General features: G+C 36.9%; 1 protein-coding gene and 1 pseudogene across 7 annotated transcripts in view; one reads left to right on the top strand and one right to left on the bottom strand.

Moving 5' to 3' along the window:
- Positions 1–25,803, bottom strand: part of SNTG1 (syntrophin gamma 1) — a 918,312-nt gene that overhangs the window by 257,545 nt on the left and 634,964 nt on the right. The gene's annotated exons all lie outside the window — the stretch shown is intronic.
- Positions 3,243–3,783, top strand: LOC149126188 (large ribosomal subunit protein uL23 pseudogene; annotated as a pseudogene). Its single transcript, XR_016235634.1, has one exon. The product of XR_016235634.1 is annotated as a large ribosomal subunit protein uL23 pseudogene (transcript).

The raw sequence follows: 25,803 nt of genomic DNA, 5'->3' as shown, positions 1-25,803 counted from the left end.
ACACAGAAAGTGCAATGTGGAAATTACATTGATAAATCCCTTGTCACTACCAAACTGATGGGATGAAAATGCTTCCCATTAATTAAAAGGAAAAAAAAGTCAAAAACGTTTTAAAAATAAAATATTTTAGGCCCCAATCTATTCAGTGTAAAATGATTCACAGTGCTTTTTGTTGTACACTCTGCTAATACTGGCATCACTGAGAGTTTGTGGAATTGTATCACTGCCTAGGGTGGAACAATAGGGGAAACAAGCAAACCAAGGCCCACACAACCCTGCTGCCCTCTCAATTGCAAATGACTCGAATCATTTTGATCTCATTGGTGATAACTCAGAGAGCATCAGTGAGATCCTCAAAAAGGAAGAAAACTTTTTTTATTTGACAGGTAGAGTTATAGACAGTGAAAGAGAAAGACAGAGAGAAAGGTCTTCCCTCCGTTGATTCACTCCCCAAATGGCTGCCATGGTAGTCACTGCACCGATCTGAAGCCAGGAGCCAGGTGCTTCCTCCTGGTCTCCCATATGGGTGCAGGGCCCAAGCACCTAGGCTATCCTCCACTACACTCCCAGGCCACAGCAGAGAGCTAGACTGGAAGAGGAGCAACCGGGACCAGAACCCGGTGTCCATATGGGATGCCAGTGCCACAGGTGGAGGATTAACCAAGTGAGCCACGGTGCTGGCCCCCAAAGGAGAAATTTGTTTTATCCTATCAAATGTAGTCGATGTTTACTGAGGTCCCAAGGTGTTTCAATCAGACTTCCCTTCATTTTCCTTCAATGATGGAAAGCACATTTACAAAATGTAATCATTGCATACTAAATGTAAGGATGCTTCAGTGTTTTCTCATAATACATGGTAAATGCATATTATAAGAAAATTATTCATGGATTTCAAACTTTGGGGCAGGAACAGGTGATGGGCACAGAGATGAAGATGCCACTTGACATGTCAACAGCTCCCAAACCCAGCTCCCAACTATAGCTTCCTGATAATACAGACCTGGGAAGCAACAACCTGATGATTCAAGTGATTGGGTTCCTGCTCCCCACATAGGAGACCTGGACTGAGTCCTCAGATCCCAGCTTTGACCTGGCCCAACCTGACCACTGCAAGTATTGGGGAAGTGACCCAGTAAATGGAAGTCTCAGTCTCCTTCTCTCTGTCTCCTTCTCCCTCCCCCCTCCCTCTCTCTTTCTCTTTTCCCCTTCTCTTTCTTCCTCTCTCATAAAATATTTAATTAAAATTTTAAAAAGTGGTGACATCAAAATAAATATCTATCAATTCCATATTTCTCCAAATTTTTTGAAGTTCCCCCATGAAATATATTCAGTTCATTTTATGGGGACAGAGTGAGTCAAGACATCTTTTATAGGATAAAAATATTGTAGCATATTTTTATACATAGTTGTGACATATTTGAGGCAGAATACTGAGATACAGCACATCTATGTACCTTTGAAATTCAGTGTTTAAATAGTCTAAAATAGACAAATACATTAAAATAACCACATTAGTTGTAAATAATTCAATGCTCTTGTGTACTTTAAATTCATAACAATAAAACCATAGCTATGTAAGTGTCAAGTTTATAATTTATGTTACCAGAAAGTAAATTTCTTGAAGAAAAAGAGAGACATCACAACACTTTATCCTTATCTTTCTAGAATTCTGCATAACATTATCTCAAACATAATGAATTGTCAAGATCTGGAAAACAAAGCTAAACACTATCACACCCACATTAGATTCGCAGCTGTGGAATATAGTTGCTAAATATTTGTTTATGCATATTATCACACAATGTTTGCACAACATAAAACTAAGAAGTAAATATTTTAGATCTGCTGACACTGCTCCTTGCTATGTACTGTCATTTCAGTCTATTGCAGGAGTCATTTAAATATGTTATTCTGAATTGTAAATGCCATCCCCCAGAATTCACATTGAGTACAGTATAAACACTCTGCTACCATTAGCAGCATTGTTGGGGCCTCCCAGAGTAGGCTGTGCCAGCACTTCCTTGGTGAGTAGAGTCTGCACAGGGAGAAACACAGCCATGCTGCCACAGAAAGACTGTGCTTTTGGGGGGAAGTTCAGGAATTTCAAACACTTAAACGAGGCTCTGGGTGTTATTAAGTGAACAGGATGAAAAGAGCTTGTTCTACATGTTGATAAATAGATAAAGAAAACATCATCTATCCATTTTATCATTTAATTATTCCTTTAAATTTCAGCTATTAGAGAAATTTGTCTTGCACCAAAAAGATCAGACATAATTAATTGTAAAAGCAATGACAATATTTGCCAAATTTTTCAAGAGGTATTTATTTTACTCAAGACGTATTTATTTTATAAAATTGCTCAATATTATATATATTTTTTCAAAAAGTTCAGAAAATTGAATTAAAGAATCATCTGTTTTAATGCAGAAGCATTGTGAAATGCATGCATACTTTTTATAATAATGCATATCCATGAACCTTTTGAAGACTCCTCTTTGGTAATATATATAATATATACCTAGATCTTATAGAAGTGAATGAATATAACTAAAGATGAACTTTAGCAACATTTTAAAACGTTCGACTTCTGTTTCATCATCTCAGACTTTCCTGTAGCCTCCTTTTCTGTTTCAAGTCCTACCTCATTTTCAACAGATTCCCAAAGGACCCTTCCATCTCCTGGTAGCTAAATGGCAAAAACAAAACAAAATGAAAAAGCTTTTTTGGGGGAAATATTTCACGTGCCTGGGCCCTGGATTTCAGACTCAGATTTCATCTTCCCCTCTAGTACACTCCAAACCCCAAAATACATCATAATTTCATTCCTAAGCAACTTGCAGGGAAAGAGTACACTCATCAGTGACAACAGGACAAAGGTTTCTTTTTTAACGCAGGAGAGATTCTGGATTTTTAAAATAATTACAGTTTCTTTTTGTTTATTTGAAAGACAGAGCAACAGCAAGTGAGGGAAAGACACACAGAGAGAGCTCTTCCATCTGCTGGTTCACTACCCACAAATCTGGGTAGTGAACATCTGGGCATCCCATGTGGGTGGCAGAGGCCCAGGTACTTGAGCCATCTTTTGCTGCCCTCCAGCGTGCATTAGCCAGAATCTGGATTGGAGTGGAGGATCTGGGACTCAAACTGGCAATCTCATATAGACGCTATGCTGCAGCTGGTGGCTTAAACTGCCATACCCCGGTGCCTGCGCTTGGATGTTTAGAAAACTATTCTGGCCTTTTTTCACCAAGATGGCGCCGAAGGCGAAGAAGGAAGCTCCTGCCCCTCCTAAAGTCGAAGCCAAAGCGAAGGTCTTGAAGGCCAAGAAGGCAGTGCTGAAAGGCGTCCACAGCCACAAGAAGAAGAAGATCCGCACGTCCCCCACCTTCCGGCGGCCCAAGACACTACGCCTCCCACGGCAGCCCAAATACCCTCGGAAGATCGCCCCCAGGAGAAACAAGCTTGACCACTGTGCCATCATCAAGTTTCCCCTGACCACGGAGTCGGCCATGAAGAAGATAGAAGACAACAACACACTGGTGTTCATTGTGGATGTCAAGGCCAACAAGCACCAGATCAAACAAGCTGTGAAGAAACTCTATGACATTGATGTGGCCAAAGTCAACACCCTGATCAGACCTGACGGAGAGAAGAAGGCGTGTGTGCGGCTGGCTCCTGACTATGATGCTCTGGACGTTGCCAACAAAATTGGGATCATCTGAACGGAGTCCAGCTGGCTAATTCTAAATATATATGTTTTTTCACCATAAAAAAAAAAAAAAAAAACTATTCTGTATTTTTACTTGAAATGCAAAGAAAGAGAGAAATGTAGAGAGCAAAAGTTCCTATCTGATGATTCACTCTCTAAATGTTCACCATAGCCAGGGCTGGGCTAGACCAAAGTCAAGAGTTAGAAATTCAGTCAGACTCTGTTCCCCCGGATCTCCATTGACAGGAAACTGGATTCAGAAACTGGAGGTAGGCCAGCGCTGCGGCTCACTAGGCTAATCCTCCGCCTAGCAGCGCCAGCACACAGGGTTCTAGTCCCGGTCGGGGTGCCGGATTCTGTCCCGGTTGCCCCTCTTCCAGGCCAGCTCTCTGCTGTGGCCAGGGAGTGCAGTGGAGGATGGCCCAAGTGCTTGGGCCCTGCACCCGCGTGGGAGACCAGGAGAAGCACCTGGCTCCTGCCATCGGATCAGCACGGTGTGCCGGCCGCAGCGCGCCGGCCGCGGGGGCCATTGAAGGGTGAACCAATGGCAAAAGGAAGACCTTTCTCTCTGTCTCTCTCTCTCTGTCCACTCTGCCTGTCAAAAAAAAAAAAAAAAAAAAAAAAAAAAGAAGGAAACTGGAGGTAAGTAAGTACAGAGTCCAGGTATTCCAATTTGGGTCTCTCAATCAGCATCTTAACCACGAAGCTAAATACCAGTGCCCCACTTGCATTTTCTAATTGCATTTTGACCCCACAGTAATAATTTAATAACAGGGGATTTAAGCTCTATCTATCTATTTAAACGAACTGAAGTAAACAATTTCCTATCTATTTAAAGGAACTGAAGTAAACAATTTCCGCGTTTGGACTCTATTCACCTGAGACAAATTGAAACGGTTCATGCTCAGTCAGACAGTTTAGAGGAATGAGTGTGTGTTGGGAGTACGAACATAACACTTTCAAAGAAAACAGCCTTAAAGAAAACTACCAATTGTTATTCTCACAAATATTACCTTTGAAAAGCAAGTGGTACAGAGGCAGACACAGGGAGAGCTGCACCCTGCACGCAGGGAGCAGGAAGAACATAAGACTCACGTCTTTGAAATCCCATTGTTCTCATTCCTGCTTAGGCTATGGTTGAATTTTGTAGTAGGAAAAGAGTTAAGTTAGTAGTAAGAGAAGGAAGGAGCCGCCTCTTCTCTTGCTGTTAGTGCTCTGGTATCCATAGCAACTAGGGGCAGCCATACCCCCAGACAGAGCTACTTCACAACTACAACTTAGTGAGAGGAAAGAGGGGGCATGAGAAAGACATCTTGACAGATTGATTGGGGCAACAATTTGTCAGATCACTGGACTGGGAAATCGCTACAACTCTGCTGATTCGGTTCCTATCTCAGCCTCATAAACTGGGGACTGAATAAATATGGCCATAGCACATTGCATACAGGGCTGAAAATCTTGGACCAGCATCATTGCCATTTACCCCTGAAACTAGCCATCTCTCTTCCATTATTGCAGAAATCACAAAACTGACTAATAGCAACAAATACTGTATTGTAAAGAAAATCACTAGGAGCAATGTGGCATTCCTTCTCTTTGATATTGTCTGATGAAAGAAACATAAGAAATTCTTAGATATTTTCTATGCCAATCAACAAAACCAAATTTTAGGCCTCCTATTCTTGACACGTAAACTGAATGTTTTTTAACATAGAATAAAGTTTGATTTTCAGTTAATGTAGTCATAGTTAATTGCTACTCACTAAACAAAAATCATTGCATTCCTTGAATATATGGACCATAATTAATTATAAGTAGAAAACATAATAATTGTAAAAAATCTAATGATATATATTGTCAGTAGACTCTAGCAATGTCTTTTGCATGCTGATCAGTTGTGCTTTCAAAACTTACTGCTCTGTTATGTGGGTGCTATCATCTGAAACTACAAATCATTTATGGGAATCAATAAGCTTTCTAGTAATGATTTTTATACACAAAGCATATATTGGCTATTTAATACTTGTTGGTCAATAAAATTGTAATCATGGTTTTGTATCTCTTACATAGAACATGAACAATAGTCCAATAAAAAAGAATGTATCATTTCATTTTCACAATCTGCCATTCTATCAATGGAATTTTCATATTTTGAAATAAAAGCTGATTTCTATTATAAAACTAAAAGTATTTTACTAGTAAACTATTACAATATATAGTATATGTATCTGAGATATATACATATGTAAACATATATATGTGATTACCAAAATATAATTTTGTAAATAATACAAGCCATCTTTGACCATACCTTCAATATTGCATTATTATGAAACAATACTTCAGAAATGATTAATGTGTGTTTGATTAGTTATGTTGTTAAAATTTTCATGTCAAAAGATCATATCTCATTTAAATGTTTCAAGACTAACTAGTAGGTTGTTTTCCTTTTTTTCTTATTTTTGGATAGTGTGTGATGTTTCATCTCAGGAGCTGCTTATTCAGCCTTAGCAAATCTCCAGGCAAGCAAATATGAGTGTTCAAAAAGTTCAGAGAAATGTTATTTTAGGTTTTTTGCAACAAAACAAACTTGTTCTTTAACTTTATATTTTCCATCAACATTTTGAAAGACCATTATAAGTTTAAATAAACCAAGCATTACTTCACCAGCTACTGCAATGTATTTAGACATATTTCTCCCCTGCATTTTTCCCAAATGCCTCAAGTTAATGAATTAAGATCAGTTCTACCCAGTCCAAAGATGACTACAGACATGTACCACGGGACATCCCACAAATCATATTTGCTTGGTTTTAGAAAATGTCTCAAGGAAGGAAAACATACCATTTTCAAAAGCTAACTTTAAGTCCCCAAATTAGAGTGAATATAAATTTATAGGAGTTTGGGGGCCGGTGCTGTAGCATAGCAGGTAAAAACTATGACTGCAGGGCCAGCACTGTGGCATAGAAAGTTAAACCTCTACCTGCAACATTGGCATCCCATTTGGGCACCGGTTTGTGTCCTAGCTGCTGCACTTCTGATTCAGCTTTCTGTCAATGGCCTGGGAAAGCAGCAGAAAATGGCCTGAATGCTTAGGCCCCTGCATACATATGCGAGACCCAGAAGAAGCTGCTGACTCCTGAATTTGGGTCAGTCCCACTCTGTCTCATGCGGCCATCTGGGGAGTGAACCAGTGCATGGCAGACCTCTCTCTCTCTCTGTCTCTACCTCTCTCTGTAACCCTGTCCTTTAAATAAATAAGATAAATCTTAAAAAAATACTATATTTATGAGTAAGTAAATAAATAATATAAAATAAATTCAGAAGCATTATATTTCAAGATATCTATATTTAATTCTAGACAGAAATCTTCTATTCTAAGAGGATTCTTAGGACTTGATGGTCTCCATAGTTCGTAATACATCTATTTTTAAAGTCTTCCCTGATCCAATTCATTATCCTAATCAACTAACATTTACTGAACCTCTATGGTGAAAAAGACAAAAACTTTCATGAAGATCCCAAGAAAATACAAAATAAGAAATGAAAACTTGTCTAAGTCAGTTATAGTCAGTAGAAACTAACTTAGGCATTTAAAACAGGGTAAATTAACCTATAATGATTAGAAAACTTGGTCAGCAGGATATTAGGCAACAGAAACCAACTTTCACTCTGTTAAGGGGGAAACTTAAGGTGAGATGTTAGCTGGGCCTAGGAGCCATAGGGCTGTTAAAGATAGAGCGCTCCTATGAATGTAGAGAATGGACTCTTCAATGGGAATTAAAAGGCGAGGAGGTGTAAATTTTAATACACATGAAACCAGATGGATACAAATGAAGGCATAGGGATGCTTCAGGGACAATATGAAGGTAGAGGAGGGACTGGCATTACAGAGCAATGGGATAAACCACAGCTTGGGATACCCACATGCCAAATTACAGTGCTTGATATCAGTCCCAGCTACTCTGCTTCCTATCCACCTTCCTGCTAATGAGCCTTGGATGGCAGTAGATTATTAGTCAAGTACTTAAGACCTGGTCAAACATCTAGAAGGCACAAATTAAGTTCTGGGTTCTTGGCTTTGGCTTCCCAGGCCAATTGTTTCAAACAAGCAGACAAACAATAAAAACAAAACAAAACAAAGGACTGTAGAGGTAAATGAGAAGAGGAAAAAGAAAGAAAGAAAGAATATGCTGTCAACGGGGAAATAGCCAGAGGACAGGGACTAAATAAATCCATTCTAAATTTTATAGAAGGAAAAGTAATTTTTGTGTGTGAATACACTACACACCAGAGACATGACAAATTTCCAAACACAATCAGACACTGGCATATTGCTAACCTCAGAGAAAGAGAAGGAAGGCTAAATATAAAATATGTGCTTTCAATTGATACATTTTAAAGTTTGGAGAACTATCCAAGAAATCTTTAAATTGAAAAGCAAACACAAAATGATTAGGGGAACTGGCATTGTGGTATAGTGGGTTAAGCCTCTGCTTGTAACGCCAGCATCCTGTATTGGAATGCCAGTTCCAATCTCGATACTCAGCTTCTGATCCAACTCCTTTCTTTTGGACCTGGACAAGCAGCTGAAGATGTCCCAAGTATTTGGGCCTCTGATGCCAATGTGAAAGACCTGGATAGAGTTCCTTATTCCTGACTTCAGTTTCCCCTGCCTTTGTAGCCATTTGGGTAGTTAACTGGTAAATCGAAGATCTCTCTCTCTTTCTCTCTTTCTCGCTCTCGCTCTCACTCTCGCTCTTTCATGTGCATGCACTTTACCTTTAAAATAAATAAATAAACAAATAAATAATGTTTTTAAAAAGTGATTAAGAGATTACTTCAATGTTTAAAAAGAATGAAATAGAGAATAACCAGGAAATTCTGGGGACTTTAAATGTCACCCTATCAAATATTACATCTCATTTATAAATCCACAATTGGGAAGATAAGCATCAATCGAAAAGGTTTCAATCAAAAAACAATACCAAGAAGGAAGAATGTCTGAGCCAAGATTTTTAAATAGGGTATATTATGCTGCTCTGGATTATAGAGAGAACAAAGGAAGGACTATACTTCTAGTGGCCCGGCTAAAGGACATTTTCAGGGAATAACTGGGAAACAAAGTGAGGATTCCATGGGGATAAGAGAAGCGAGAGACAGCTCTAGTCAGCCACCTGGTGCAGCCAGCTGATGGCTGTGAGCCACCATCTTACCACATTAGGGTAGGAAGAAATAAGCATGAGCCCCATCACTCACAATTTTAGCTGAGAGGGAATTTCATAGTTGCCCACTGACTTTTACTTTAGCCTAGAGAGCTGGGGTCTGAGCAACTGCTGGGCTTGGAGCAGCAATGTTGCCTTGCTTTCTTCCCTTCCCCACTCCCACAGAGTGCCATCCTGGGCAGTGGAAATTCTCACAGCACACCTCTAATCTCCTGCCAGCATCACAGTCAGAGTCACGGCAATGTGTGGGGCACAGGAAACATCCTGGGTATCCTGAACTTTGGGAGTTTGGGGGCATTAGCCCCAGAACTCTGCTTATGCAGTCTACATGAGTGAGGGATCTTCACCTTAGCTTCTGGGGGCTAAAACCAGAAGCAGCCTATTAAAAACTGTTCCTACTCTGAGACATATGGGTAATAACCCTACTATACCCTGCAACACCAGAACTGTAACAATTGGTTCCAAACTTCTTAGTGCCACTAGAATCTACCCAGTGGACATAGAGAGGAACCTACCTGTGTTCCAACTATCAGGACTCACATATTCCAGAGTAAAATCCGTAAACCTTGTAGTCACCCTGTAGGACTGCAATAGGGTTCAGTTCACATCCCCTAGCCCCAGGACTAGGGCTGTTCATATTATAAGACACAGAAAAGTTGGAGTCTCCTAGCAGGACTTGAGAAAGGTTCCATCCATATCACACAGTCCTAGAGCCACAGCAATTAGAGCCACAAACACTGGCATCACTCAGGCTTGACAGTAGGACAAGGAGGGCAGCCACTATTGTCTTTCTCAGCTCAAGAACAAGGTCCTGGTTATCAGAATCACCAGGAAAACTGCCATTGAACTCCCTGTGGACTAAAGATGTACCACATTCAAGGAAGAACCCTTATTCATCTCAAAGCCACACTTCTATCCCTACAAACTGCAGTTGACTACTCCACTGTGTCACTTGTAGATGCAGCTGACATAGATTAAGACAAAAGAAATCACCCACAGACTACAATCCTGGACTCACTTGGAACCAAAGCCAAAGCAACTAGCCAAGTGATACTCTGAACTAGCTAAACCATAAACTCTTTCACATTAAAACCTACTCCATAAATAGGAAGGGAAGAGTACACCAAATGGACAGATGTCAACATAAGAACACAGGAGACAAGAAGAAGCAAGGTAGCATGACACCTCCAGACTCCTTCAGAATTAGATCCTGGACTGAAGGAAATCTGTGAAATGACAGCTATAGAATTCAAAAAAATGATTGTAAGGAAACTCAATGAGATACAAGAGAATACATATAGACAGATTAAGGAAATAAGAAAACCATTGAGTGACATGAATGAAAAATATTACTAAGGAGATAGAACTCTTTAAGAAGAATCAAATAGAAATTTTGGAGATGAAATCTCCAATAACTGAGATAAAAATACAATTAAAAGCTTTAACAGAAGAATAGATGAAGTGGAGGAAAGAATTTTTGATCTTGAGGACAATAGTGTTGAAATAAACCAGTCAGACAAAAATAAAGAGAAAAGAATGAAAAGAATGAAGAAAGTCTATGAAAATGACCAAATATCTGTATTATGAAAATTTCAGAAGGAGAAGAAAAGGAAAAAGGCATTGGGAACCTGCTAAATGACATAATAGTTGAAAATTCCCCAGGTCTTGAAGGAGACAAAGACATCCAGATACAAGAAACTGAAAGAATCCCAAGTAGACTCAATAAAACAAGATCTTCTTCAAGGCATAGTGACATCAAATTGTCAAAAATTAAATACAATGAGAGAATCCTAAGGAAGCAAGAGAAAAAAGCCAAGTTGCATATAAAGGAAAACAATTAGATAAACACCGACTTCTCAGTGGAAACCCTACATGCCAGAGACAGTGGGCTGATATAGTAAAGGTTTTAAGAGAAAAAAATTCCTCCCTTGAATATTATATCCAATGAAGATATCTTATAAATGTGAAGGACACACACACACACACAGCAAACCAATAGCCAATATTAGGAATGGGGAAAAACTGAAAGCATCTTCCTTCAGATCTGGAACAAGACACTTTTGCCACTCAAGTGTTAGCAAGAGCAGTTAGGGAGGAGAAAGAAATAAGCAGCATCAAAGTTGGAAAAGAAGAAGTTAAATTTCCATGTTTGCAGATGGTGTGATGTTGAACATGGAAAAGCCTAAAAACTGTACCAGAAAGCTGTTAGAATTAATAAACAAATTCAGTAAAGTTGCAGGTTACAAAATAAGTGACAAAAAACAGAAGTGCTAATGATGAACTCACAGAAAGGGAAATCAAGAATGAAATCCCATTCACAATAGCCACAAAAATCAAATATTTAGGAATAGATTTAACCAAAGAAGTGAAAGATCTCTCCAATGAAAATTATCAAACATTGATGAAAGAAATCAAGAACACAAAAATGGATAGATATTCCTTGCGTATGGATCTGAAGACTCAATATCATGAAAATGTCTATGCTACTTAAATTAATCTAAGATTCAATGCAATCCTTATCAAAATGTTAATGACATTCCTTACAGAATTAGAAAAAGCAATCCTAAAATTCATATGGAATCACAAAGGACCCAAAATAACCTGAACAAGAAAAATCAAACTGGAGGCATCACAATACCTGACTTTGAAGCATATTACAAAGCTAATTAAGACAACACGCTACTGGAATAAAAACCAACACATAAGTCAATGGAGCAGAATAGAAAGCCCAGAAATTAATCCACATACACACAGTCAACTGATTTTTGACAAAAGTGCTCAGACCATCCAGTGGAATAAGGATAATCTCTTCAATAATGGTTCTGGCAAAACTAGGTGTGTGTATATAGAAGAATGAAATTAGATCCATACCTCTTAAAATATACAAAATAAAATCAAGATATATCAAAGACCCTAATTTTTTTTTCTTTCAAACTTTTATTTAATGAATATAAATTTCCAAAGTACAGCTTATGGATTACAATGGCTTCCCCCCCATAACGTCCCTCCCACCCGCAACCCTCCCCTTTCCCACTCCCTCTCCCCTTCCATTCACATCAAGATTCATTTTCGTTTCTCTTTATATACAGAAGATCAGTTTAGCATACATTAAGTAAAGATTTCAACAGTTTGCTCCCACACAGAAACATAAAGTGAAAAATACTGTTTGAGTACTAGTTATAGCATTAAATCTCAATGTACAACACACTAAGGACAAAGATCCTACATGAGGAGTAAGTGCACAGTGACTCCTGTTGTTGACTTAACAAATTGACACTCTTGTTTATGGCCTCAGTAATCACCCTAGGCTCTTGTCATGAGCTGCCAAGGCTATGGAAGCCCCCTGAGTTCACTGACTCTGATCATATTTAGACAAGGCCATGGTCAAAGTGGAAGTTCTCTCCTCCCTTCAGAGAAAGGTACCTCCTTCTTTGATGACCCATTCTTTCCACTGGGATCTCACTCCCAGAGATCTTTCATTTAGGTTTTTTTTTTTTCCCCCAGAGTGCAAAGACCCTAATTTAAGACCTGAGGCTCTGAAATTTCTGGAGGAAAATTTAGGGGGCACATGCTAAGATGTTGGTGTAGGGGGTAACTTCTTGGATAAGATCCTCAGAGGACAGGCAACAAAAACAAAACTAAACAAATGAGGCTATATCAAACTTAGCAGCTTTTGCACAGCAAAGGACGTAATCAATAGAGTGAAGAGACATGCAATAGAACATGAAAAATATTTTCAAACTACCTATTTGACAAAAGATTAATAAAGCTATTGTATCAGAAACTTAAGAAATTCAACCATGAAAAAGCAACTAATCCAGTTGGAAAACGGGAAAAGGGCTTCAGTAGACATTTCTCAAAAGCAGGAATACAATGGCCAACAAATATACGGGGGGAAAAATGTCAGCATCAACAGCCGTCAGGGAAATGCAAAACCACAATGAGATATCTGTCAGAATGGCTAAAAATGAAATCACAGAGTAACAAATTCTGGCAGGGATGTGGACAAAGGGATACATTTATACACTGTTGGTGGGACTGCAAATGACTGCACCCACTGTGGAAAACAGTGTGGAAATTTCATTAAAAAAAAGAAAAACCTTGCCTTATGATCAAGAAATCCCACTACTGAGTGTTTACCCAAAAGACCTGAGCACAATGTATCAAAGAGATACCTGTACCACAGTGTTTATACCAGCACTGTTCAGAGTAGCCAAAATTTGGAATCAACCAAGGTGTCCATTATTAGATGAATCATTACAAAAAATGTGGTATATATACACAATAGTATATTTTCAGCTATTAAAAGAATGAAATTCTAATATTTGCAGCAAAACGAATGCAACTGGAGGACATAATGTTCAGGGAAATAAGCTGGATCCAGAAAGATAAATACCACATGTTCTCCCTTATTTGTGGAAGCTAAATTTTAAAAAATCAAACAAAAAAGAAAGGAAAAGGAAATGTTTGTGTGTATCAGTATTGTCGCAGATATAATTTTGTAATACCTTATTTTATACCTTTGTCAAACCAATGATTTAGAATGTTTTTCATGATCTGTAATAACTTTAAAATTTTCTTTATATGGGCCAAGTGTTCATTTTTCCATTCAATTATAGTTTATAGACATTGTCTATATCCACATTAAACTAGGGTATTTTTGCTTTTTACTTTTCTCAAATGTTGAGGAACAGTTTTTTTTTTCTTTCTTTCACACTATTTGTTGAACTCTTTACTTATAGAGTTAATTTTATATGCATAAAACTTACTTGTTAAACTTCTTATTTGGTGAAGTATTAAGCCTTTTTACTGTAATATAAATTTAAAATATTTTATCTCAAAAACTAGAATATAGAAAGAAATGGAGAATGAATCAGGGTAGGACTGAGAGAGAGGAAGGGAAGGTGGAAGGGAATATCAATATGCTTTTTCCCCCAGAAACCTTTTATTTAAGGTGTACAAACTTCATGCATTTCATAAATACAACTTTAAGAACATATTGATTCTTCCCACCTTACCTGCCCTCTCACCCACACTCCCACCCTTCTTCCTCTTCTGTCTCCTACTCCTATTCTTATTTTTTACTAAGATTGATTTTCGATTAACTTTATATACACAGGATTAATTCTATACTATGGTCATCGCATCTCAAAGTGTCAATTTCACTTCTATAGATTATTTTTTAGATATTCTATTAGTTACTACAGGTCACTGAGAACATATGGCATTTGTCTGTTTGAGACTGACTCCTTTCACTAAGTATAATGTTAGAATTGTATCTACAAATCACATTGAATCTGTTGAAAACAATCAAAAATTAAAATAAAAGTATTTTTAAAATACCAGTTTAAGCCTAAAGCAATTAAGTCCAGAAATGTAATTATTTAGAGCCCAAAGAATTTTTTTTAGAAAAAGGTTTTCTAAATAGTAGGTAGAACAGATACTACACTTGATCTTACTAAATAGTAGGTAGAAATCCGTGTTTTATTGACCCATCTGTAATCCCATAATCTAAAATCAGTAGATCGAGGACTGAAGTCTGTGTTTCTTTCTCAACTGGTAGAAGTGCTATTATGTTGGGCATATGTAAAAGCTGTGGGAATTATTTTTAAAAAGTGAGAAAAGAAGAAGAAAGCAAAGTTTGCAGGAGAGGAAAACTGCTCAGAAGAATAGGGCAGTCTGGATTGTGGGGAGAGTGACTTTCAGTATTCAATCACTGCCTATTTGACAATCTGCATTATGTCAATATGTAAGTCTTAGACTCAATATATAAACAATTCTTACTCTCAAGGAACTGCAATGTTGGGAGAGAGAATTAAATAAAAGTAAACAGAAGAGGAAAACTGAGGTCATGGTAAATACAAGTATTATTTGATGCTCTAAAATAGATTTTTAAATTTTAGAACACAAATATATATTTTATATATTTGTATTAAATATACATAAAAATTTGTATTTATATATATATATATATATATATTCCACATCCAGCTTCCCACTTTAACTTCTTACCTTGCTATAACATATCTGGCACTCAAGAATACTGATATATTCTTGGGTTGGCATTGTGGCCACCATTTGTAATGCTTGTATCCCATATCAGTGACAGTTTGAGTCCTGACTGCTCAAATTCCAACCCAGCTTTCTGCTAATGCACCTGGAAAATTCATGTAAACTAGTCCAGCTATTTTGCTTCCAGCCATCTATGTAGGGGACCAGGATGGAGTTCCTTGCACTTGACTTTAGCCTGGCCTCTCCCTGGCTATTGCAGCCATTTGAGGAGTGAACCAGTAGATGGAAGGTCACTGTTTGTCTTCCCATTCTTTTTCTTTCTTTCTCTTCCTTTCAACTAAAAAAAATCTTTCTAAAAATATTGATACATTTTTTACTGACTACTGTCCAGAGTTCACTTAGGTTTCCTTAGTTTTCTGTAATCTATTTTTCAGTTCCAGGACCTCTTTCAGGACATCACATTACTTTTAGTAGTTATATCTTCCTAGGTTCCTCTTAGACAGTTTCTGCAAATATTCTTATTTTTGATGACCTTAACAATTTTGATTAAAACTGGTTAGATATTTTCAATGTGTTCCAGAATGAAGCTCTTTCTGATCTTATTGTAAGAATTAGGCTAAGTTTATGTCAAAGAAAACAGAGGCGTCATTTTCTTCATATCTTACCAAGAGTGCACACTGTTACTAAGACTGACTATTGATATTGACCTTGATTAACTCGCTGAAGCAATATTATCAGATTATTTATATTCTAACATCATGCCCCTTCTACCACCATTATTTTTTATGTACTGCATTCCTTGGAACGAAGTCATTATGCAGAGCCTACACTTCAGGAGTCACAAGTTATAGCTCATTTCCATGAATATTGCTTATCTACATAAATTATTTGGGATTTATCTGCACATACTAGTCCATTCTTCCTCATTTAATGACTATTAAGTCAATAAACAGTGAGGGTTCATGAATATATATTTTATACAATGGATTAAAATCCAACATTACTTAGTCCAAATGGTCCAAATGGTTCCAGGCTTGGCTATTGGGTTCCTTTGGACTGTCTCCTTTCCCCTCTTTCCATGATCCCATCAATGGTGTGTGTGTGTGTGTGTGTGTGTGTGTGTGTGAGAGAGAGAGAGAGAGAGAGAGAGACACTATAAGATGTTTCAATCTCATCACATATATGTCCTCTACTAATGCTTGAATCAGCTGTTTCTCTAAGAAGTCATGTTTTCCTTTTATGGAGCATGGTATTACAAAACAAGGTCTGTGAACTAGATGTGCAGCCTGCCATGCTGACAGAGTGAGGAAATCTATGTTTATGAACCTGTATATATACATATATGTGTAAATGTTTCCATATGCAGTGACCTGAACATATACTAAGTTACATAGGTATTCCTCCTGATATCTCCCACTTTCATCCATTACCATATAGACCATTTCAACTTCTCCTCCCATCCATGGTTTATTTGTAACCTCCAACTTCAACAGTTAGAAAACTGACAATAGCATCCACTATCTTTTGCTTAATCATTCAATTCCAGTATACATATATAGTGGTTCCATATTTTTTACACATACTCCATAGAAAACAACTTTATCAGTTTGAGTATGGTACTTATGTAGAATTAATTTGCTTTTATTTTCATAGATTCCACTCCCTTCCAAAGTAAGTCAGGGCCTTATCCAGATTTTAGATTAAGCTGACACATTTTCTTTCCATTCTGAAGCCTCTGGACTCTATAGATTATTTTAATTTAATTTAATTTATTCAGAAAACATTTTTAAGCTACCTCTTATTCTTGGAGTCATAGGGTATAAAAGACTGCATATCGTCATCATTGTCTCTAAGATTATTGAAGGGAAAATAAACAGATGTTTATAATATTGCTAATTTTTACTGAGTTTGCCATAGGCTGAGAAGAGGGCAGTGAGAAATGGCTTCTAATATTTTGCCATTCTAGAGTGGCATTCAAGTGTCTGCAGATGCCTGGGAGGCAAATGGGCAAAGGAACAGAGTTGGAAATGGTGGCTAAAGGGAAAATGCACAGATTTAGATTAGTCAGAATTTGTATGGGTATTTTTTTCAGAAAAAGCCACATATATGAATTTTTCGAGACCTTGCTTCTTTGTTAAAAAAGTTTTAATTGTGGTAAAATCTTTCTGGTGTAAAATTCAGTATCTAAACAATTTTTAAATGTGCTGTTCAGTGGTGTTCAGAATCCTCAAATTGTTGTATATTTAATCATCACAACTTTTTCATTTCAACAATCTGAAACCATATTCCTCATCCAATAGATCACCACTATCCTGTTTAACTGGAAAAAACATTTTGCTCTCTGTTTCTATGAATCTTGCTACTCTAGATAGATACCTCATACAAATTAAATCATGCAAGATTTATCTTTTTTTTTCTTGCTGGCTTCTTTCAGTTAGTATAATGTCTTACTTAAAATATTTCTCCCTTTTTAGTCTGAATAATGCACCATTGAGTGCATTGATCATATTTTGTTTATCCATTCATTCATTGATGAACATTTTGGTTACTTTTACTTTTATGGCTACTGTGAATAATGCTACTATCAACATGAAGGTAAAAATACCTCTGTGAGGCTGATTTTAAGTTTTTTGAACAATATTTAGAAGTGGGATTATTGGATTATAAAGTAATTCTATTTTTAATTGCTGGAGATAATTCCCATAGCAACTGCACCTTTCTGCATTCTCACCAAGTGTACAGGCATTCCAGCTTGTTCACACCATCAACAACACTTGGTCACTGTTCTTATGCATTTCTGTTTTTTGATAGGTGTGTTTCTAGTGATTGTGAGGTAATATTTCTTTGTAGTTTAAATTTTTTGTACTGATTAGTAATGTTGAGAAGTTTTTCATATGTTTGTTGATCATTTGCATATCTTCATTGGGGAAATGTCTACTCAAGTCACTTGCACATTTTAAAAATTGTGTTAACTTTTTTATTGTTGAATTATAGAAATTTTTACACATTTTGAATATTAATCCATTGAGAAGTATATATATTTGAAGTATTTATCCCATTAAATAAGTTGTCTTTTTACACAATTCATTTGATACACATTAGCCTTTAATTCTGATGAAGTATAATTTATTTTATGTCTTGTTGTCTATGCCTTGGAGTCATATCCAGAAAATCCATCTCAGATCTCTTTTATAAAGATTTTCCCTAATTTCTAGGAGTTTAATTTTTTAGGTCCTACATTATGTTTCCAACGCACTTTGAGTCAACTTTTTAAAATGATGTTAGGACTGGTCCAACTTTATTCTTTCACATGTGGATATCCAGTATTGATAATATTTTTTTTAAATACACTTTCTTCACTTAGTGACATAAGAAATACTACCAAAAATTAGTTGCTCATATAATCAATGATTTATTTCTGGAATCTCTTTTATCTTCAGTCAATCTAATATAATAAGTCTACATTTTAATGCCAGTAGTATAATATTTTGACTATAGACTTGTAATAAGTTTTGAAATCAGAAAGCGTGATACTTTTAGATTTTTTTCTTTTTCAAAACTGTTTTGGCTACTTGGGGTCACTTGAAATTCCACACAAATTTTAGGATGAATTCTTCTATTTCTCCAAGAAACACCATTGGGATTATTGATAGAGACAATACACAAAACTGTACATTATATTGAGTAGTATTGTTATTTTAACAAAATGAAATCTTCTAGTCCATGATTATGGGATTTTATTTATTATTTGTGACTTCTTTCATTTATTTCATCAATTTTTGGACAGTTCTGTGTAGAAGCCTTGCATTACATTGATTAAGTTCATTTCAAAAATTTTTAGTATGCTATTATAAATGGAATGGTTTTCTGAATTTCAATTATCTGAAATTCGGTCACTGTTACAATACAGAAATTCAAATGAAGTTTTTTTTTGTTGTTAACCTTGTGTCTGAGAACTTTGCTGAAATTGTTTTAGTTCTAACAATTTTTCCATAGAATCTTTAGGAATTTGTATACATAAATTTGTACAGTATCGGGATAATTTTCTTTCTTCCTTTCCAATTTGTATATTTTCTTTCTTGCCTAATTGTTCTAGGTAAGACTTCTGGAACTACGATAACTAGAAGTGAAAAAGAACAAGTATACTTTTCTTATTCTTGATCATAGAAGACAAACTTTCTTCTACAATTCTGTATTAAGTTTTCAGATTTTATTCCATGATATTTATTATTTTAAAGTGTAGTTGAAATGGTTTCCTTTTATATCTGGCTGTGTCTTTATCATGTGAAGGTTGAATTTGTCAAGTGATTTTTAAACATCACTTCATATTATCATTCATATTTTATTGCTGAATAGTATTTCATTTTAGGAAAGTACTGCATTCTGTCTGTTCAGTAATATGCAGAAAAGCATATTGATTGATTCCAGTTTTTGGTGATTATAAATAAAACTGATACAAACATTGATGTACACGGTTTTCTTGGAATTTTATTTTCATTTCTCTTGGAAAAACGCTTGGGTATATACACTCCGTTATATTAGGTGATATTTAGCTGTGTAGCAAGCCTGTTAAACTGTGTTCCATAGTGACTGTGTCATTTTATACTTTCATCTCAGTTAATAAGACTTTTGTTGCTCTGGAAAAACTTTAGGAAGATAGCATTGGTGACATAATCCGGCTGCTGTGTCATGTGGATCGTGATGTGTGATGAGCATGTGATGGAGCTTGGAGGGCAGTTAGCAGACTGTGTTGGTCCAGGCAGAAGGGAGCAGTGGCATGAACGAGGTGTGGTTATTCACAAGAGGAATGGATCACCTGAGAGCAATAGTTCTAAAGCTGAGAAGTGTGATAAAAAAGAAAAGAATCCAGACTGTCTCTTGCCTTTTTGACTTAATAACTTAATTGTGTTATTTATAGAGATTAGCAAAGCAATACAAGTTTTGGAAATTCCCCCTCATTTTGATATTAGTTAATTGACATTTCAATTTGGCTGTGTTAAGCTTAAAAGGTGAGTGAAATATGTGGAAGTACCACATTGGAGCTTGATAGAATTAAATCTATTGGTCTAAATTTCTCTATATACATATATATCCACATACGAAAATATACATGACTAAGTAATGATATAAAAACTGAAATAAGTTTTGTTATTCAAATATGCACTTTTCTCAAAGAATGCCAAAGAAAGATCTTGTTTTCTATAATTCAAAAAAGTACTATAATCTTTATATGTTTAGATTTTATCCGATATCAAATCTTTATCTCTTCCTGAATACCACATTTAGTAGGGAAATGAATGGATATCTTTTTGTCACTCACAGTGGAACACCTTAGACTTTAAAATTGTGGTTATTATTTATCATCACATGGAATACAATCACTGAATAGGATAGACAAATCACTGGGGGAAAATGGTACATTAAAACCCAACCTCTACTTAGTTTGTATTTTATTTTATTAAATTTTAATTGAATAATTTTCAATTCATTTGAAAGGTAGAGAGAGACAGAGGGGGGACAGGAGAGAGAGGGAGAGAGAGAAGAAAGGGAGAGAGAGAGATATCTGCCATCCTCCAGTTCATCCTTTAAATGCACATAAAGGCTTATAAGGACCATACAGAAGCCAGGACCCTCAAACTCAATTCATGTAAGTAGCAGAGATCCCTCACCTGCTGCCTCCCAGGATGTGCTGGACTGGATGTAGAGAAGCTGAGAGATGAACCAGGATCTCTAATAAAGGAAGCCAGCTTTCTAGGCAGTGATTTAATTGTTGTGCCACAATTTGCCCTTCAACCTAGCTTTTGGTAATTCATCTCTTAACTCTACTTCTTGCTACAAGTTATTTTGAAAAATACTTTTATTTTAGTGTATATGTGCAGTACCTAGGAATATAGTGTTAACAGATAAGAGGAAATATTTTTTTAACTGTGATAGTTTTCTTTTGAAATCATTCTGAAGAGAATCCTCTGTTGAAAAAGATAAAATGCTTATTTTGCTTTCTTCTATCATTTTGGGTAGTCAAATTTTTAAAACAAGTATTTATTGAGATATGTGGAAAATAATATTTTGAGCTCATTAGCCATAAACTTTGGAATCAGAACTGTGTTTCAATGAATTCTGCCAAAACTTTAGTTTTACTCAGAACTTGGGTCAATTACCCCCATGTCTTTCAGTATTACTTTTCTTATATGTAGAAATGCAGTAATAACTCACCAAAAATATGAAGAAATGAATATGTTAATTAAGTAGATTTGGCCATTCTACAATATATAAGTATTTCTTTAAAAAAAAATAAGTTGGGTTGGGCCAGGCTGAAACCAGTAGCCAGGAACACTATCTGGATCTCCCACATGGGGGGACTCAAGCACTTGGGCTATATTCTGCTGCCTTCTCAGGAACATTAGCAGGGAGCTGGATTGGAAGTAGAGCAGCAAGGACTTGAACCAGCACTCTGACATATTTTGCCAGTATTACAAGGGGTAGCTTAACTCACAGTGCCACAAAAGTTCCAATATATATATTGCAAAGCAATATGTTCTGCACAATAAATATATGCTATGTTTTGTCCTTAAAAGAAAAGTAAGACAGCAATCACTTTTATAAAATTGAGGTAATAGCACACCCTAATATGTTTCTTGGGAAATGTGGCCATTTTTATACCTCTGAATAACTCAGTATTATAAAATAAGTAAATATTATAATAGCTCATTCACTTTCATTTCTTTCTTTTTTCAAATATTACACAAATACCTAAAAAACTCATAGTTTGCTTTGACTCAAAAATGCCATGGCTGAGAGAGAATTTTTAAGATCAGTAGAATTCACAATAGCTACAGAAAAAAATTGACTATTTCATAAATAAATTTAACCAAGAATGTGAAGGAACTTTACAAAGAAAATTACAAAATATTAAAGAAAGAAATAGAAGCAGACACAGAAAATGGAAAAATATTCCATGTTTGTGGATTGGAAGAGTTAATATATTAAAACGTCCATACTACCAAAAGCAATTTGCAGATTCAATGTGATCTTAATCAAAAATACCAATGACATTCTCAGATCTTGAAAAAACAATGCTAAAATTCATATGGAATCACAAGAGACCCTAAATAGCTAAATAAACTTGAGCAATAAAACAAAGCTGAAGGCATCACAATATCAAACTTCAGGACATGCTACAGGGCAGTTATAATCAAAATAGCTTGGTAATGGCATAGAAATAGATGTGTAGACCAATGGAGCAGAATAGACACCCCAGAAATTAACCCATGCAGTTATAACCAACTAATCTGCCATGAGTGATCTGAAATCAATCCCTGGAGAAAGGTCAGTCTCGTCAACAAATGCTGCCAGGAAAACTGGATCTACACATGCAGAAATATGAAACAAGACCCTTACCTTCCACCTTATACAAAATCTACTCAAAATGGATCAAGGACCAAAATCTATATCCAGAGACCATCAAATTATTAGAGAACATAGGAAAAACTCTGCAAAATATTGACATAGGCAAAGACTTCTTGGAAATACCCCAGAAGCACAGGCAATAAAGATAAAAATAGAGAAAAACGGGATTGCATCAAGCTAAGCCATTTCTGAACTGCAAAGGAAACACTCAAAAAAGTGAAGAGGCAACTAACAGAATAGGAGAAAATATTTGCAAACTATGAAACTGATAAAGGATTAATATCCAAGATCTATAAACAGCTCAAGAAATTCAATAACAAAACAAACAATTCAGTTAAGAAATGTGCAAAGGGCATGGACAGGCAGTTTTCAAAGGATTAAATACAAATGGACAACAGACACATGAAAAAAAGCTCAAGATCACTAGCTGTCAGGGAAATGCAAATCAAAACCACAATGAGGTTTCAATTCACCCCAGCCAGAATGGAAATCCTCTAAAAATAAATAAATAAATGCTGATGAGGATATGGGGGGAAAAGGTACTTTAATCCACTGCTGTGGAGGATGTAAACTAGTAAAACCATTAGTGAAGACAGTATGGATATTTCTCAGAGATCTGAAAATATATCAACCATAGGACCCAGTCATCCCACTCCTGGGAATTTATTCAAGCAAAATAAAATCATCATATGAAAGAATTATTTGTACCCCATGTTTATTGCAGCTCAATTCACAATAGTTCAGATATGAAATGAGCCCAAATGTCCATTTACTGATGAAAGAATGAAGAAAATGTGGTGTATATACACTATGGAATACTACTCAGCCATAAAAAAGATGAAATCCTGTTTTTTTTTTTCTTTTTTTTTGCAGCAGAATGTATGCAATTGGAAACCATCATACTTAATGAAATAAGGTAATCTCAAAAAGACAAACATCGTATGTTTTCTATGATATATGGCAGTTAATATAGAACACCAAAAATGTATAGGAATGAAATGATCGTTTAGGGATATGATTGTCATTTTTAATCCGTTTCTACTTTCATGAGCCAAAGATAACAATACAGATAGAAATAACAGATAAAGGGCTCCTATCCACTCTTTCAGTATCCAAACACCCAAAATGGCTGTGACTGGGCTGGGGCCATAGCTAGAAGTGGGGAACTAAATCCAGGTCTCCTACATGGATGAGAAGAACTCAATTGCTTGAGCTTTCACTGCTACCTCTTTTGGTTTGCATTGGCAGGATTTGTGATTTTGAGCCAGAGCCAGAAATCAAACCCAGCTACTCTGGTAATGGAACACAAGTATCTTAACTAAACACTTACTCTCTCACTAATTTTGGAGTAGTTTTTCATGATATGGGTACACTACAGTTTATTCCTTGATTTTCAATACACTATATAGAAATTATTTCTAGGTGGGAGCTATTAAAACAGCACTGTTATGAACATTTTGTCGCTCCCCCTCTTCGTGGAGGAACGACACAGGACCCTGCGCTGTTCTTTTGTCTGCTCGGCCCTCCCCGGGTTTGCTGCTGGTTCTTCCCGGGTTGGCTACTATCCCTTCCACCTCCGTGGAAGGGCAGTTCCCCCTGGCCGCATTCCCCACTTCCGCAGGGGAGCGGCACACCGCCGGCCGGGTCTCTCGGGGGCTGCACGGGTGTTCCTTCAGCTAGATGTTCCCCATAGATGTTCCTGGTGCATGCCGTCTCTCTCCTCCTTTATAGTCCTCCCCTGCCAATCCCAACTCGGCTGCCCACACGCCGAGTACGCTGCTCTCCAATCAGGAGCAAGTCCTACAGTTTATTGGTTGAACTGGAGGCAGCTGGGTAGAAGCTGTTTTCTCCTCTCCCAGCGCCATATTGTAGGAGAGCAGATGCATAGAATAAGTCTTAATTCCAGTAACTTAGTCTAGTCCGAGCTGCTCCCCACAGAGGAGAGCAGATGCATAGAATAAGTCTTAATTCCAGTAACTTAGTCTAGTCCGAGCTGCTCCCCACAGAGGAGAGCAGATGCATAGAATAAGTCTTAATTCCAGTAACTTAGTCTAGTCCGAGCTGCTCCCCACACATTTATTTCCAAATTGTTGTATGAATATACATTATTATTCAGATGCATCTCCAGAAATCTGTTGTGAGAAAAAAAAAAGCGAAACTCAAAGCTACTGTTGAGTAGAGCACAAAAGTTGGCACAGGACTGTGGCTTTGAACTCAGCATTGGACTATTAAAATACATCACTTGGCATATCCTAATGACTTTGTCCTCAGGCCAATAGCTCCAGATGTAGGTTCTCAAACTGCCTTAGGTGCCAGCTGGAGATAAATTTTCCTAGTCAATTAGATGTATCCCTCACAGAAGATTGATTCTTAGTTGTTTTTGTTTCAGGCAGTCAGTCCACCTTCGCAGCAGGCAGCCCATAGCAGTGAGGGTCTTGGTCCTATTCCTGTGTTTCTTGAGACTTAACAAGTTGTGGTCTCTGAGTATGATCTAGCAAGTGGCATTGGTACCCACAGCAAAGCCCATCCTGTTTCTCACCAACCCAGACACCACAGCACAGACAGAGTAATTGTCTACCTGTGGAGAAAAACAGGAAACATTTCAGAAAAACCTGAGGCCGCTTCCTATACTGTTAAGGACCAGAGTCAGGTGGAATCCCATGTATTGTGGAGCTGGCATGTGGGTCTACCCTTGCCTTAGGAAGTAGACCACTATAATATACATTCGTTTTTAGACGGTCCTCCAGTTCATTCTGAGCAAAGCAACAACTGCAGATATGGGACGAATCTGACATGGAGACCTGACAGTGCTGGGGCAATGACAAAATACCAACAGCAGACATACGGTAGACTGTGACTTAGGGTATAAACTAGTGCTGGAAGAGTGGGGGTATCCATAACTCAGAGAAAGTAAGCAGACTGCTTATTTCTGGAAGGCAAGTACACTAAAAGGCAGATTACAAATACCAGAAAGAATTCCTTATCCTTAAATGTGTGGACAAATTCATACATTAGCAAGCATCAAGGGGACTAGCATTGTGCAGCAGAGGTTAAGTCATTGCTTGTGACAGTGTCATACCATATCAGAGTGTCAATTTGAGCCCTGGCTGCTACATTTCTGATCCAATTACCTGATAATGTGCCTGGCAAAGCAATAAAGTTCCAGGTTCCTGGCTATTTGTGGAGTGAACCAGTGTATGGAAGATCTCTTTCTCTGTGTCTCTCCCTCTCTCCCTATCACTCACAAATTCAAATAAATAAAAAATAGAATTTTAAAAATATAAAAAAGCATGAGGAACTTTTTGGGAACCCTGATGTCATCAAATAAATAAAATAATGTGTCAGAAATTGATGCAGAATTCAATCTATTTTACAGGAACGCGACTTGCATCAGGAAAACAGAAACAATTCAATATTCTAACAAAGACACAAACAAAGAATTGGGAG

Source organism: Oryctolagus cuniculus, chromosome 6 (genome assembly GCF_051225735.1).
Source record: "Oryctolagus cuniculus isolate XC-2025 breed Fujian yellow rabbit chromosome 6, ASM5122573v1, whole genome shotgun sequence".
NCBI classification, from domain to species: Eukaryota; Metazoa; Chordata; class Mammalia; order Lagomorpha; family Leporidae; genus Oryctolagus; species Oryctolagus cuniculus.
This window is presented reverse-complemented; position numbering and strand designations above follow the sequence as displayed.